The following is a 14,570-nucleotide window of genomic DNA, read 5'->3' as shown; positions in this document are numbered from 1 at the left end:
GCCAGCTTTGTGGAGACTTGAGGTACAGCTGCTCAGCGTCCACGACACCTAGAGTCCCTTTTCCTTTTTATTAGCTGTGTATTTTTCCCTCAGACAACTTCATATTTTATTCAGATATTTAGCTCGTGCACTTGTGATACCGGGTCCAGGGTTGTTTAGATATTTTAGTCGTTATGGCTTCCGTATTTTTACTTTGGATTATTACAGTTATTTCAGTTTCTTTCTTATTTAATTTAAATTATTGTAAATTGATAAATTATTCTAATATTGGCTTACCTAGAAAGTAAAATATTAGGCGCCATCACGAGCCCGAAGGTGGGAATTTTGAGTTGTGATAAAAACTCACTCAAACTCCACGATTAGTGGATCTGGAAATGCAAGTGAATCTAAAATTGCCCCTTTTCAATTTCCTTTCAAACCTTACCCGTTTGAGGCTAATATTCACACCAATCAACATCTCTTGATGAGTATATCCAGCTGATGGCGGTCCCGTCCCATTTTTCATGGTCGTCGAAGTCCAACCATTTTCTCATTGACCGGCCAGCAATAACTTCTTCCTCCTCTAGCAAAGCAAGAGGCATTGCTACACATAGCATTGGCCCCTGAAAAGGTTCCGATCAGTGCTTGTGTAACAATCTCTCCGGCTTACCGGAATCCACTATTGTCAAATAAATTGAGCTCTAATAGGTATATTTCTATACCTCATTTGCTCGTGACTGTTGGTTTTGAGTTTTTTTCTCTCATGCCTTTCATCTTGCTAATTCTGTGACCTTAGTTTCTTAAATTGTTAGTTAGCTAGGCCCACATGCCATTCTTAGGTGTTAATTATTTGTTGCTTATTGTTAATTACCAAATTATAAATTCACTGGAATTCATCTTTATTTTACTTTGTTCCATCACGTTTTTAGTTAATCAAGATGGGTTCTAAATTTGATTAATCAATTTAGGATAGTTTAACTCTGGTTAGAGATAGTGTGATTGGGCATGGGTAGTGTGTTTGAAATTGTTCGACCCAGTCCCATTTAAAGAGCTTTGATAAGTAAATTAGAAAGGGGTAAAAGAAGAAAGTAACATAAAAGGAAAGAGTAATTAACAGGGGCTGGAATGGTAGTTTAAGGTTTTAACTTAGGGAATCTTTTGTAACTGATTGAGGAGTTTCTAGAAAAAAGAAAAAGGATTGAACTGTAAAAGGAAAAGAGGAGCAAGTCGCGTGGGAGGAAAGTGAGGCAAAAACAGAAAATAGAAGGGATTTTAAAGAAAAAGAAATCTGAAGGCATCCCCCTAGAATCAGTTATAAAAAGAGCATCATCATCACACTTTTCTCACGCATTCTCATTCATTCACATTCATACATACTCTTACACACACTTACACATGCTCAAACACCTTAGTAGCAATTGGGAATTCAAAATCCAGATCTGAACTCCAAAATTTCAACAAAAGGAAAAGAGTTACAATGCTAATTCAAAATTTTAGTTCTTCAGCTTTATATGCTCTGGGAATTTCAAAGTTTAATCACGTTGTGAGGTTTCATTGTTTGTTGAGTTGTTGTTCTTTGCATAGCCAAGTTCTAGCTTGCTGATTTTAGTCCATGTTTGATTGTTCTAGTTTGATTTACTGCAGATAAGGTACTTATGCCAAGCTTCCAATAATGTAATTGCTATTTAGATATTATAGTGTTATAAAACCTACACTGATTTGTTCATCTGTTATTTATTGAATGCCTTTTGCATATTGATTATGATATTGCATTAATCAGCGACTTCGTCTCCCTTTCCACGGAGTGCGTCTCCTAGCATTTCTAGACTTCGTCTTTGAGATATTAGCTTTAAGCCGGATGTATCCCCTTCTATGCATGCTTCAAATACACATGAGGATGATGATCCAGATTAAGTGCGGTATGATCGTTATCATAGGATGATCATAAGTTCTAAGGGCAATGGGTAAGATTTATTTATTACTTCTTTATTTTTCCTAAATTATAATAGCTAGTCTTATTTTTTTAATATAATTGTTATAGTGCAGGTTCATACCTAGTCATGAGACTACAAAAATAATCACTGAAGCTCTTGTCCGGTTGTATGATGCACCGCATGCGACTTGGAGTGATTTTCCACCGGAGCTCATGGAGCAAATTTTCAACCAATTTTAAGGTTTTAATACAATTCTTATTTGTTTAAGCGTTATATTAATAATATTTTCATCTAATGTTACACATTTTATTTCCAGACTAAGTGTGCATGGGAGGACCGGCATAACAATGCAATTCTTACAAATTTTGAGTTCAAATGTCGTAAGAAACTAGCTGATTCCTTCTGTTCTGCTTGAAAGAAAAACAAGAAGCCTTCATGGGTTTTATCTCATTTATGGGAGGATCTACTGAAGCAGATGGCCACTGAGGATTTCAAGAAGAAGAGTGAGCAAGGAAAGAAGGCCTGAGCATCTGAGAAGGCTGGCTCCTTGTACTGTATGGGTGCAAGGAGCATAGGGATTGCGAGGAGACTACTGGTAATTCCTTAAAGCATTTAAATCTATTTTTATCGAACTATACTTATTTAAATTTACTTAACAGGTTTTATTATATTGTATGAAACAAATATGGGAGGAAGGTGACTCACGATGAGTTCTTCATGGAGACTCACATCCGGAAGAAGAAGGCACCGACAGATCCAAGTAGATGGGTCGAGGACCGGGCATAGACTACCTATGTAAATTTAATAGCTACTATAAATTAAATTAATGTTTATAATATTATAAAATTAATAATTTTCTATCTTCTAAATAAGGGGTCGCTATAAGACTACTGTGGAGGAGTACAATAAGAGATTACCACCGAATAAGCAGGGCGACCCACCTTTCATTTCAGACAAATAAGTGCAGAAGATTTGTTGGATGTTGTCGGTGGTCGTAAAAAGGGGATAGAATACAGCCTTCTAGAGAGATCATTTTGGCGCTACAGGGCTGGATTGCAAGGTATAGACTTCCGCCCAGGGCGAGGCACTTGATAGGTCGACTCTCTCGGCTATGGAGAAGAAGATCGCAAAGCTATCAGCAGAGGTTGTATAGGCAAAAGCTAGAAAAGAAAAGAGAGATCAACAATTTAATAGCCTTCAAAGTCAGCTAGAAAAGAGAGACAAACAATTTAATACCTTCAAAGAGCTAGTCAATCTTCTTGCTAGTGGGGCTTTCCTGGTTCCCCGGTCTCATGAGTCTTCCCTAGATGCTGCTCCTTCTCATCGTGATCCTTCGAACCGTGCCGACAATGAAGTTTCTAGCAGTGAAAATGATGCAGTACAAAACACTCTATAAATGATGTTTATATTATATTTGAAGTTTTAACTTGTGAAAAGTTTAGTTATTGGAATTTTTAACTTTATAAATGTTGTTAATATAGTTTTGATATTGTTGTTATTGTTTTAGAAATTGTCATTGGCTGAATGGTAGAAACGCAATACTACCACTATAGGTTGTTATTGGTTGTTGGCAGGTGGTGCAGCCATAAAACAATAATATTATGCTAAATTTTTAACCAAAAAACCGACCGCATACCGATCGAAGTTGGTCGGAACTTTTAAAATTAAATTCCCAGAAATTTGATGTTACCGACCAATTTCGGTTGGAAATATGTAATTTTAAAAAAATAAAAATTATAATATCGACTGATCTCGGTTACTAATGTAAAAAATAATTAAAAATTATTTTTCAGAATACCGACCAAGCTCGGTTGGTATTTTTAGTTTTCCAATAAAACATGTCAGATAATTTGGTCAAAGTTTGGTTGAATTTACCTGTCGTCGTCAATCGATTTTGATCGGTTTTCGTGAACAATTTTTTGCAGTTTTCTGGTAGTGTTAAAAGAAAAAGAACCACTTGACAACTGCTCCATAGTTCAATCTTGTTTCAAGTGATTTCATTTCCCCCTTCAGTATGTGGAGTGTGGAGTATACTAATATTCTGAGATTTTTACATGGATAATCTTTTATTTAATAATATTTTTATTAATAACATTACTTTTTGTTTATTCCATAAATAACCTCTTGATTATCTACTCTTCCGGAAGTGCGATAGGAATCTGTGCATGGATTGCAAGGTTATACCAAGTGAGAATCTCACGACTCAGCATAGATTATTGGTGATGGACTTAGAGATTGTAAGGAAGAGGAGGGAGACGACCATGTATGGTCAACCCAGGATCAGGAAGGGTTCTTTGACTAGTGACAAAGCACATGAGTCGGGGAAAAGTTGTTGGCTATGGGAGCATGGAGGAGCAATGGGGATGCGAGCTGTATGTGGACCCCGACAGTGGAGTATATTAGAGTAGTTGTGAGAGAAGTGTTAGGGGTCTCGAAGGGTTTCTCTGGTGGCCATAAAGGTGATTGATGGTGGAGTAAGGAGGTACAATAGAAAGTAGAAGCCAAGCAAGTGGTATACTTGACGCTTATAGAGAGCATGGATGAGGAGACGAAGAGGATGGACATGGAGGCGTATAGGAGGGCTAAGAAGGAGGCGAAGTTAGCAGTTACTACGGCTAAGACTGTGGCGTTTGGGCATTTGTATGAAGAGCTTGAGGCCATATGCGGGGACAAGAAGCTATACAGGCCAGCCAAGGTGAGAGAGAGAAAGGCCCGTGATCAGGACCAAGTTAAGTGTATAAAAGATGAGAAAGGTAGAGTTTTAATGGAATAGGCTCAGATTATATTAAGATGACAGACATATTTCCATAAACTCCTGAACGAAGAGGGTGATAGGGACATTGTGTTGGGTAACGTGGAGCACTCCGAGATGCGTCAAGATTTTGGGTATTGTAGGCGTATAAGAGTAGAGGAGGTCGAGAGGGTTGTGCGTAAGATGCATAGGGGTAGAGCTATTGGGCTAGATGAAATACCTTTGAAATTTTGGAAGACTGCTAGTAGGGCAAGTTTGGAGTGGCTCACTAGGCTGTTCAATATCATTTTTAGGACGAAGAAGATGCCCAATGAATGGAGGTGGAGTACGATGATTCCTTTGTATAAAAACAAGGGCTGTATCCAAAGTTGCAATAATTATAGGGGGATTAAGCTGCTAAGCCATACTATGAAGGTTTGGGAGAGGGTGGTAGAAGCAATGGTGAGGACTAGTATGTCTATTTCTGAGAACCAATTCGGTTTCATGCCAGGGAGTTTGACTAGGAAGCCATTCACATTATGAGGAGATTGGTGGAGCAATATAAGGAAATGAAGAAGGACTTGTACATGGTGTTCATTGACCTAGAGAAAGCGTATGACAAAGTCCCGAGGGAGGTGCTCTGGCGATGCTCGGAGTCTAAAGAGATCCTAATAGCCTATATTAGGGTGATTAAGGACATATATGATGAAGCTAAGACTCGGGTTAGGATAGCAAGAGGAGACTCGGAACATTTTCCGGTTATGATGGGATTGCACTAGGGATCAGCTCTTAGTCCATTCCTATTTTCCTCGGCGATGGACACATTGTGGTGTATGTTATTTGTTGATGACACAGTTTTGATTAACGAGACGCGGGGTGGTGTTAACGAGAGGTTGGAGGTTTGGAGGCAGACCCTAGAGTCTAAAGGTTTCAAGTTGAGCAGGACCAAGATAGAATACTTGGAGTGAAAATTTAGCAACGGTACCCAGGAAAGGGATATGGAGGTGAGGCTTGATACACATGTCATCCCCAAGAGAGGTAGTTTCAAGTATTTTGGATGTACAATACAAGGTAATGGGGAGATTGATAAAGATGTCACTCATCATATCGGAGAAGGATGATAAAGTGGAGGCTCGCTTTCGATGTTTTGTGTGATAAGAATGTGCCGCTGGGACTTAAAGGTAAGTTCTACAAGGTTGTAGTTAGACCGACTATGTTGTATGGAGTAGAGTGTTGGCCGGTCAAGAACTCTCATTTAGACCGACTATGTTGTATGGAGCAGAGTGTTGGCCGGTCAAGAACTCTCATACCTAGAAGCTAAAAGTAGCTGAGATGAGGATGTTGAGGTGGATGTGTGGACACACCCAGTTGGATAAAATTAGGAATGAAGTTATTCGGGAAAAAGGTGGGAGTGGACTCTGTGGAGAATAATATGCAGGAGGCGAGGTTGAGATGGCTCAGGCATGTTAAGAGGAAAAGTATAGAAGCCCCAGTTAGAAGGTGCGAGCGGTTAGCCTCGGTGGGTAGCAGGAGGGGTAGAGGTAGGTCTAAAAAGTCTTGGGGAGAGGTTATTAGGCGAGACATGGCGCAACAGGAGCTGTGAGCACCTAATTTTTGATAATATTTAAATTTTTTTATCACTTCTTCTATTTAAATATATTAGGGGTTTTAACCTACAATTTTTAGCTTTGTTACACTTTTTATTATAGGGTAAAAAAACAAAAATTAAAAGGTGAATTATTACTATTAATATTATTTTATTTTTATTTTTATTTTTATTTTTAAAATAAAAAAAATCCAAAAAAATATTAATTTTTTTTAATTTTTGGGAGTGATTTAAAAAATAAGAAAAAGGAAAGTATTGAATAAAAAAAATAAAAGTAAAAGTAGGTGGAATTCTCTTTTAAAAAGTAAAAGAAAGTAGAAAATTAAAAAAATAAAAGTAAAGTTTTGTGAAAATTTTAAAAAAATAAAAAGTAAAAGAAAGTTGGAATTAAAAAATAAATATAAAGGTATCTGAAAATTAAAAAAATTTAAAGTAAAAAGAAAGTAGCATTTTTAAAAGAAAAGCAAAAGAAAGTGGATTGTTTTTTAAGAAAAGTTAAATAAAATGGAATTCTCTTTTAAAAAGTAAAAAAAAAGTGAGATTTTAAATAAGATAAAAGTAATTAAAGTTAGAATTTAAAATATTAAAAGTAAAGAACGGTGGGATTTCTTTTTATAAAAAAATTAAAGCAATTTGTAAGTGGGATTTATTTTAATTAAAAAATAATAAAATAATAAATTTTTTTTTTAAAAATATCTGAAAAATCTCGAAAATTTTGCTATAAATAGAAGGAAAAAAAAAGAAGAGAAGAGAAGAAAAAAGAAGGGGGCGGAGAGAGCGGTATACACTCGATATACACTCTGGATACACTGGATATACAGGGGCAGAATTCATTTTGGAGAGAGTAAAAAGATAGAACCAAATTTTCTGAAATATTGAGAGCGGAAGAACACCAGAGAGAGTTCAAATCTAGAAAGAGAAAACAAAGAGAGATTTCCGGACTATTTTTTTTCTCCATTTTTACTGGTTTTCTCCGTGTTGCTGGGATTTCTGGATTGAGGTGTTGAAGCTACTGTGTTGGGCTTTCTGCTGCTGTATTTTGCTGTTTGCTGTTGTTGATTGCTTACCCCATTTTTCTGTTCTACATACCAGGTACATGTCCTGAAACTCGATGTATGAAAATATTCTGTTGAAAATGAATGAAGTGGAGGCCTATTGTTGATTTACTGCTTTCATTATACTGTAATAACCGTACTGATGGACTGTTAATTATAAGTTTGTGCATTTGAACCGTTAAGTGTGTGTTAGATATTTAGAAATGCATATGAGTTTAGTTGAGTATTCGTTGTAATAATTCCATGCTGGACTAACAGAATAGTTTCTATTAGTTTAGTTAATTTCCGGTTTTCCTAGATCTGTATAAATGGTATTTTCAAGCTGTGATTAATTAGGTTGTAGACTTTTAAAGTAGTGTGATACTTCTTCTGATAATGGGAGCTTTATATTTAGTAGTGATGATGTGAGTTAATCTATAATTCTGAGTTTGAGTGGTTGTGTGTGGGTTCAAAATCAGAAAGATAAAAGTAGATATGAGATATGTAATTCGTAAGGTTAATTTAGGCAATCCATTTTCGTCCAGCATCCTTAATTCTTGAGTTACAATTCTCATATGTGGTCACTTTAGTATTTAATCAAAGTTCATGAGTCAGCATTTTAATAAAAATGAGTCATAGTAGGGAATTTGAAATTTGAACTAGTATGCACCATGTTTGAAATTGTGATCATAGGTAGTTTACGTGGGTCATGAAATCTGAAATCAGTTGTTTTCCAACTCATGTTTAATGTTGCATTGAATGTATTTTACTGGCTAGTTAATTTTAGTAGTAGATTCATCAGATTTGTGTTCATAATTAAATTAAAATTCCATTTAGTGTAAAAGACAGGGCTTAACAGGCTAGTCCCTAGACGTTTGGGCCTCAGGATAATTGATGCATGGCCCATGCCAGTTTTGGCCTCTTTCTTATTTAGGCCTGGGCCAAGGTCTGTTTTGGCCGATTTTATGGTGTATATCTGGTTATAAATTCCCTCTGCTGGGCTCACATCGGAGCCCAATGGTCGGATGTTGGTGCAAAAATATTACTTAGTTTGCATCAGTCCAGTAATAAATTAATTAGGGCATTTCTTTTATTTTAGAGACAAATTAAGTAGAAAACTATAGATTGCTCTAGGTTTGCACTTTAAAATAATAAAACGGGATGAGCCTCGCTAAGCAAAACACATAAATTGCGGGGCCCTCGATAATTGTATATATTAAAATACTTAGATTTCGGGACGGGCCGTCAAGCGAATTTCACGGTCTCTTTAGGCGCGTATTTTAATAACATTACCTCCCTAAACTCGGGTGCGCATTTATGTGACCCAAATCCAAATCCCAACGATGTTAAAGTATGTCCAAAAACCACGGGGGCATTTATATAACGTGATTCAAGACTTGTTTTAATGACGTTGCAATTTTCTTTAAAAATAAATAAAAGCGGTTAAGGTTAAAATTTGCACATAGGTTCATAATTGTTAAAATCAGATAATTTAAGCCAAATATAACAGTTGAGCGACCGTGCTAGAACCACGGAACTCGGGAATGCCTAACACCTTCTCCCGGATTAACAGAATTCCTTACTCAGATTTCTTGTTCGCGGACTGTAATACAGAGTCAATCTTTTCCTCGATTCGGGATTCAACCGGTGACTTGGGACACCATAAATCTCCCAAGTGGCGACTCTAAATCTTTAATAATAAATCCCGTTTCGATTGTCCTTTAATTGGAAAAACTCCCTTATGCCCTTGCGGGTGTAGGAAAAAAGGAGGTGTGACAGCTCTGGCGACTCTGTTTGGGATCGAACCCAGAATCTCTGGTTCAGGGTTCAAGAATTCGAGCTTAGAATAATTGTTATATTTGGCTTTATTTATTGTCTGGTTTTATTTACATGGTTGGGCCTAATGTGCTAAATGTTATTTTTACCGCTTTGATATTTGGTTGGATTGTATATAAATTGTTACGAAACCCTCCTCTCTCTGAGTCTTCTAAATCATCTGGGAAGTGTGCACTTCGTGTGACTTCTTTTCTGTTAGAGTCATATCCCAATTTTAGATCGAGGTTCGGACAAGTTGCAAAGCCGGTGAAGCTTCTGTATTCCCGGTACGCTGCCCCCCCCCCCCGGCTCGATTGTCCGCTCGGGTAAGCCAAGTCTAGAACAAACAAACCCAGGTTTTTAAACCTAGTATAACAATACCTCATGTCGGATCCCTAGTAGGAACGCTTGTTTGCATCATGTGCGTTTTGACTTTGGGAACTCAACACAGGGGTTGGGTCCGTCTAGGACAGGTGTACCCAAAATAACAGACCATCTTGATGCATCTTATGTGCTACATGTTGCATTTCTTCGAGGATAAAAGGGTCATTTGGCGAACTAATGATAGTTGAGGGCAAATGAAAAAAATGAAAAAGAAAAAAAAGAAAAAAAAAAGAGAGGGTGAAGTGTGAAGATAAAGCGAGTGGGGCCTAATTATGTTTTCTGTTACATTTTGTTAAGAGAAAAGAAAAAAAAGAGATTGGAAAATTCAAAAGATTTTTATACTTTTTCGTCATTTTTCAAAAATCAAAAATCAAAAAAAGGGAAAAAAAAAAAGAGTTTACATGTTTCATCATTTTTAAAAAAAAAGAGAAAGAAAAAAAAAATTCTCTAAATTAGTTGTTATTTTTACTTCTCGCTCGTGTCCTATCAGTTCGAACTACGCGAACCTGATTCTCGTCTCTCGGGGCGGGATACGTAGGCAACCCACATAGGGTCCGGTCTTCCTAGTAAATCTTAGATTCTTGGCTTTGCGGGGTCTTAGCCAAATTTTGCACTTCTAGCCACCTTTTGGCCAAATAAGCCATTTTGCAAAAATAGCCTCAATCATGTCTTGCATGTGTCCAGTAGGGAGTGTTATTGTATCACATAGTATTGGTTTAAAGTTTTCTCATACAGGTGTGGATTTATTTACCGGAGTTTGAGCATGACAGACACCCTGTGACCATCCAGTCAGGATCGCTCAATCAGGAGTTGCTTAAGGAGATTTGTTTTATTTTTATGTTTTGAGTCTGTTCTTCATTTTATGTCTGTCTTTTACTTTCTAGTTTTGTACAATAATGTCAAGTCTTTTGTTATTGTATTTTCTTCTTTATATTTGAAAAACATGTGTTGTAACTCAAAAATCCAGAAAAAAAAAAAGATATTGCATTCTATATTTCCGTTATAAGTTTTCTTTAGATTACTAATTCTAGAAATGGGAAAAAGAAAAATTTTTAAGGTTGTTTTTCCTTAAGGCAATCAATATCTAGGACTTAAAATGAATTGTTTTTATGTTTCCTTTAAGTATATTAGGACCAAAATTCCAAAACAAAAAGAGAATTTTCTTTTAGTACTTCTTTAAAAGCTTTATTTAAGGTGTTAATTCAAAATCTAAAAAGATTTTCTTTTGAGAAGTTTCTTTGGGAAACTAGTGAAAAATGAAAAAAAATTATTAGGATATTGTACATAGAAGAGAAAAAAAGACAACATACTTTACCTTTGATTTATTTTCGGAGTTTCTCTTTTAGGCAATCAAAATTGAAATCAAAAATATTTTTTTTGCTTGTTTCGAAATCTTGCGTCAAGATATCAAATGAAAATTCAAAATATTTTTCTGTGGTTTATTCTTTAGATTTTCTTCCTAAAAAAAAAGAATCAAAAAAAATTCTCTTCTATGATTTTTCCTTAATAATTCCCATAGAGTATTTGTTTCCAAAAGAGAGAAGAAAAATGTGTTCGTTAAGCTTGAGTTTGGAATAGGTTATAGAACATTCAGTTTAGAAAATTCAAATTCTTTTAGTTCTTTTTCTCATCAGAGTAGTCATTAAGGTAAAAAAAATGTCAGTTTGTTTACTTTATTCCCGATCTTCCAGAACTACGCAAAGATCTGATTCATGTGGCGTCATGATACGTAGGCAACCTACATAGGGTTCGATCAAATCATTTTATTTTATTTTTAAAAGAAAAAAAAGAAGGAAAAAAAGGGGGGAAAAGAAAATAAAAAAGGGTGAAATTATGGGACGTGAGAAATGAGAGGAAAGAAAAAAGTGATAATTAGAAAGAAAAAAAAAAGAGGAAGGAAAATGATCAAGCAAGTGCTAGAAAAACAAAGAAAAGGGAGGTTGAAATGAATAAATTGAGATGATGTCAAGTGACCTTATGACCCTCGAAATCATTCTAGAACCGTTAATTGTGGCTAGGTGCATTGTACGCAATGTGATATTTTTGTTGTTAAATGCCCTAACACTAAAGTGATGGCCTCATTTTGTTATATTTATAGCAGAAGGGTGGTTGGCTTGTGGTTTTTAAAGTGGTAACTCTTCTCTACAACACAAAGTCAAAAGACAATGGCAGACAATAACAGAACTGAGTTGGTTGATACCGGTGCCCGAAAGCAGCTGGTTGAACAGGACAATGGGTTGGTTGAAGAGGTAGAGATGTTAAGACAATACATGGCGGACATGTATCAGGCTTGGATGACTGGGAAGGCACCACCCCCGCCACCACCTAGCTTCCTAGATGCTGCCCTTACCCAAACTCCGGACACAATGCAGGATGATCCTCCATACTCTCCAGATATACCCACTTATCACAACTTTCCCAACCACCCTAGTAGCTCCATCACTCGTCCTCCAACTATTCTTTCCCAAAAGTGCCCTCCTGTCATATCCACTATTCCCAACAATGAATATCCACTCAAAGCTCATGACCAAAACTACCCCGTAGAGGTTGCCTACAAGGTTCCTGACTCATACAAGAAGAGCCCTCGGGATAAGCTTCATGTTGAAAATGAAAGGTTCATAAGAAGAGAAGGGAAAGAAAGGATACCCAGGAGGCTGAAAGGCATAGAAAAATCCTTGAAGAACAAATAAGGAAGGGAAGACCAGGGTAGCATGGCTTACAAAGAACTGTCTGTGTCCCCTGACGTTCGCCTGCCCGCGGGGTTTAAAGTGCTAAAATTTAACTTGTATGATGGGTGTGGAGATCCGGTAGCCCACTTGAGGGTCTATTGTAGTGAAATGAGAAGCGTTGGAGATAAAGATGTCCTGTTGAGGGCATATTTCGGTAAGAGCCTAACTGGGGCAGCTTTGGACTGGCATATTCGTCAAGATGTTGGTAAGTGGCCTACATTGGGAGACATGGCTCAAGATTTTGTTTGATACTTTCAGTACAGATCAGGTGTTACCCCAGACTGCTCCTCCCTATCCATAATGGAAAAGAAGCCGGAGGAAAGCTTTAGAGAATTTGGACTCAGATGGAGGGAACAGGTTCCTCGAGTCAATACCCCGATTGGTGAAGAAGAAATGGTTGAGCTTTTCCTACGAGCCCAAGGGCCCACCTACTTCAGTCATTTGATCTCGGCCTTGGGAAAGCCTTTAAAAGATGTGTTAAAAATGGGGGAGCTAGTAGAAGAGGGAATCAAGTCAGGCAAAATCATGAGTTGATCGAAAGACATTCAGAACATCCCAGTAAGCTTGGGTGGAAGAAAGAGAAACAGAAAAGATGATCCGATGGGCTTTCCCGATCAACACTTCTAGCCTCGACATCGTCCCCGTGGATATCCTTGTGCGCCAGATGATCCTCCCCAATGCCACTTCTCTCCACGGAACTCCCAAAATCATACATCATTTTCCCAGTACCCAGCTCCACAAAATGCCTATCCACCCCCATGAGCCTATCGAAAACCCCCTGGATCAGGTTTCCGGCCCAATCAAGCATTTAATAATGAGAGGTTGCTGAAAAAGAAAAGGCTTTCACCCCATTGGGAGTGTCATACGCCAGTTTGTTCCAAAAGTTGAAGCAATTGGACATGTTGAAGCCGATCCAGATAAAAATGTCAAACCCTCTTCCAAAGAAGTTTGATTTTTCTCAAAGGTGCGCATATTGCTCAGATGCCCCGGGGCATGACATAGAGAAGTGTTGGAATCTGAAGAAAGCAATTCAGAAGCTTATTGATGCAGGCAACATTGTTGTGCAAAATCCAGATACAGAAGACACTAGCCAAAGTCCATCGCCTATGCATAATGAGACACATATGATGGGTATGATTTATTTTGAAAAGGAATATGAGAATTCTTCTGAGAACCTCGGAGGTCCACATGCTACAAAGCTTTTAGCGCTATTAGAGGTTGATCCTAAGAAAGAGCATGCAAAGGGAACCCAAAAGAAATTTGCTAAGAACAATGTGATGGAGACTTGTGAAGGTCCTAGTATTGTTGATGCAGAAGTCAGTGGCTAAGATGTTGAGTTTGGTGATTGGAAAGACGCTCTTTTCTTAGTTAGCCAGGGAGGAATTTGGTAGTTTATTTTATTGTCATTTCTGTTTTCCGGATTATTCCAAGGGTTGTAATCCGGATATGGTCTTGTGACTCAAACCCTTCTATCCTTTTATTTTTGCCTGGTTTGTTTAGTCGTAGTAACTCTTTAGTGCTGTCTAGGTTGTTCCAGGTTTGTAACCCCAGTTTAGTGCTTGTTTTGTTGTTCAAAAGCCTTCACCATCTATCTAATGCAAGTTTCCGTTTTATGTTATTTATGGTCATTTTGTTTAGTTCTCTTTTCTTTTTACATTTCATTCCCTGTTGACTCTAGGGACATGACATGCATGCGTAATTCTCAGCCTGGTCTTAAAAAAAGAGTCAGTTTAGTCATGAAGCAATGAAACAATTTTATAGATGATAGGGATATTTGAGGGAAATAAGTAAAGGCATTTTGAGATCATTTCAAGCCCGATTTGCGTGAAACTGGGACAGATAGAACATAGAGAACCCCTATTGAAATGCATCCTGCCGTATCAGGTTGAAGCCAACGGCAAGTTTGCCCCAAATTGACAGGGGTCGTTCATGGTAATGAGAGTGAGGGTATTGTCCAATGGTGCTTTGTAGTTAACAGATGTAGAAAGCGAATACGTGGATATGGTTATCAAGTCTGGTACAATCAAAAGATGATACAAATGTTTTCCTTGGTTTGTTTAATTGTGTAGTTTGCACTTGACATGTTTTGGAGATTGGAATGACGAAGGCATTTTGTTCTGCTATCTAAACACTTTATCCTTCGTTACCCCTTTGAGCCTTATTTATTTTCTTTCATACCCCTCTTTCGGAATTAGTAGCAAAGATCAGAAACGCAAGCATGAAAGATAAGTGAAGGAAAAAGAGAAAAGAAAAAGAATGAAAAAAAATAGAAGAAAAAGAAGAAGAAAAGGAAAAAAAAGAGAAGGAAAAAGAAAAAAGAAAAAAAAAATAAAACAACAAAAAGAGAAAAGGAAGAAA

At 37.2% G+C, this 14,570-nt stretch overlaps 1 long non-coding RNA gene across 2 annotated transcripts; it reads left to right on the top strand.

Annotated features, from left to right (window-relative positions):
- Positions 1 to 360: 360 nt before the first annotated feature.
- Positions 361 to 3,423, top strand: LOC107779118 (uncharacterized). Of its 2 annotated transcripts, XR_012703724.1 has the most exons (6): positions 361 to 687; positions 1,760 to 1,943; positions 2,026 to 2,153; positions 2,230 to 2,508; positions 2,573 to 2,708; positions 2,787 to 3,423. It is a non-coding gene; the product is annotated as an uncharacterized LOC107779118 (long non-coding RNA). The 2 variants fall into 2 exon arrangements; XR_001646547.2 differs by having other exon boundaries at positions 2,573 to 3,423.
- The last annotated feature ends 11,147 nt before the right edge of the window (positions 3,424 to 14,570 follow it).

Source organism: Nicotiana tabacum, chromosome 20 (genome assembly GCF_000715075.1).
Source record: "Nicotiana tabacum cultivar K326 chromosome 20, ASM71507v2, whole genome shotgun sequence".
Classification (NCBI taxonomy): domain Eukaryota; kingdom Viridiplantae; phylum Streptophyta; class Magnoliopsida; order Solanales; family Solanaceae; genus Nicotiana; species Nicotiana tabacum.
Note: the sequence above shows the minus strand (reverse complement) of the source record. Positions and strands in the feature narration are given on the sequence as shown.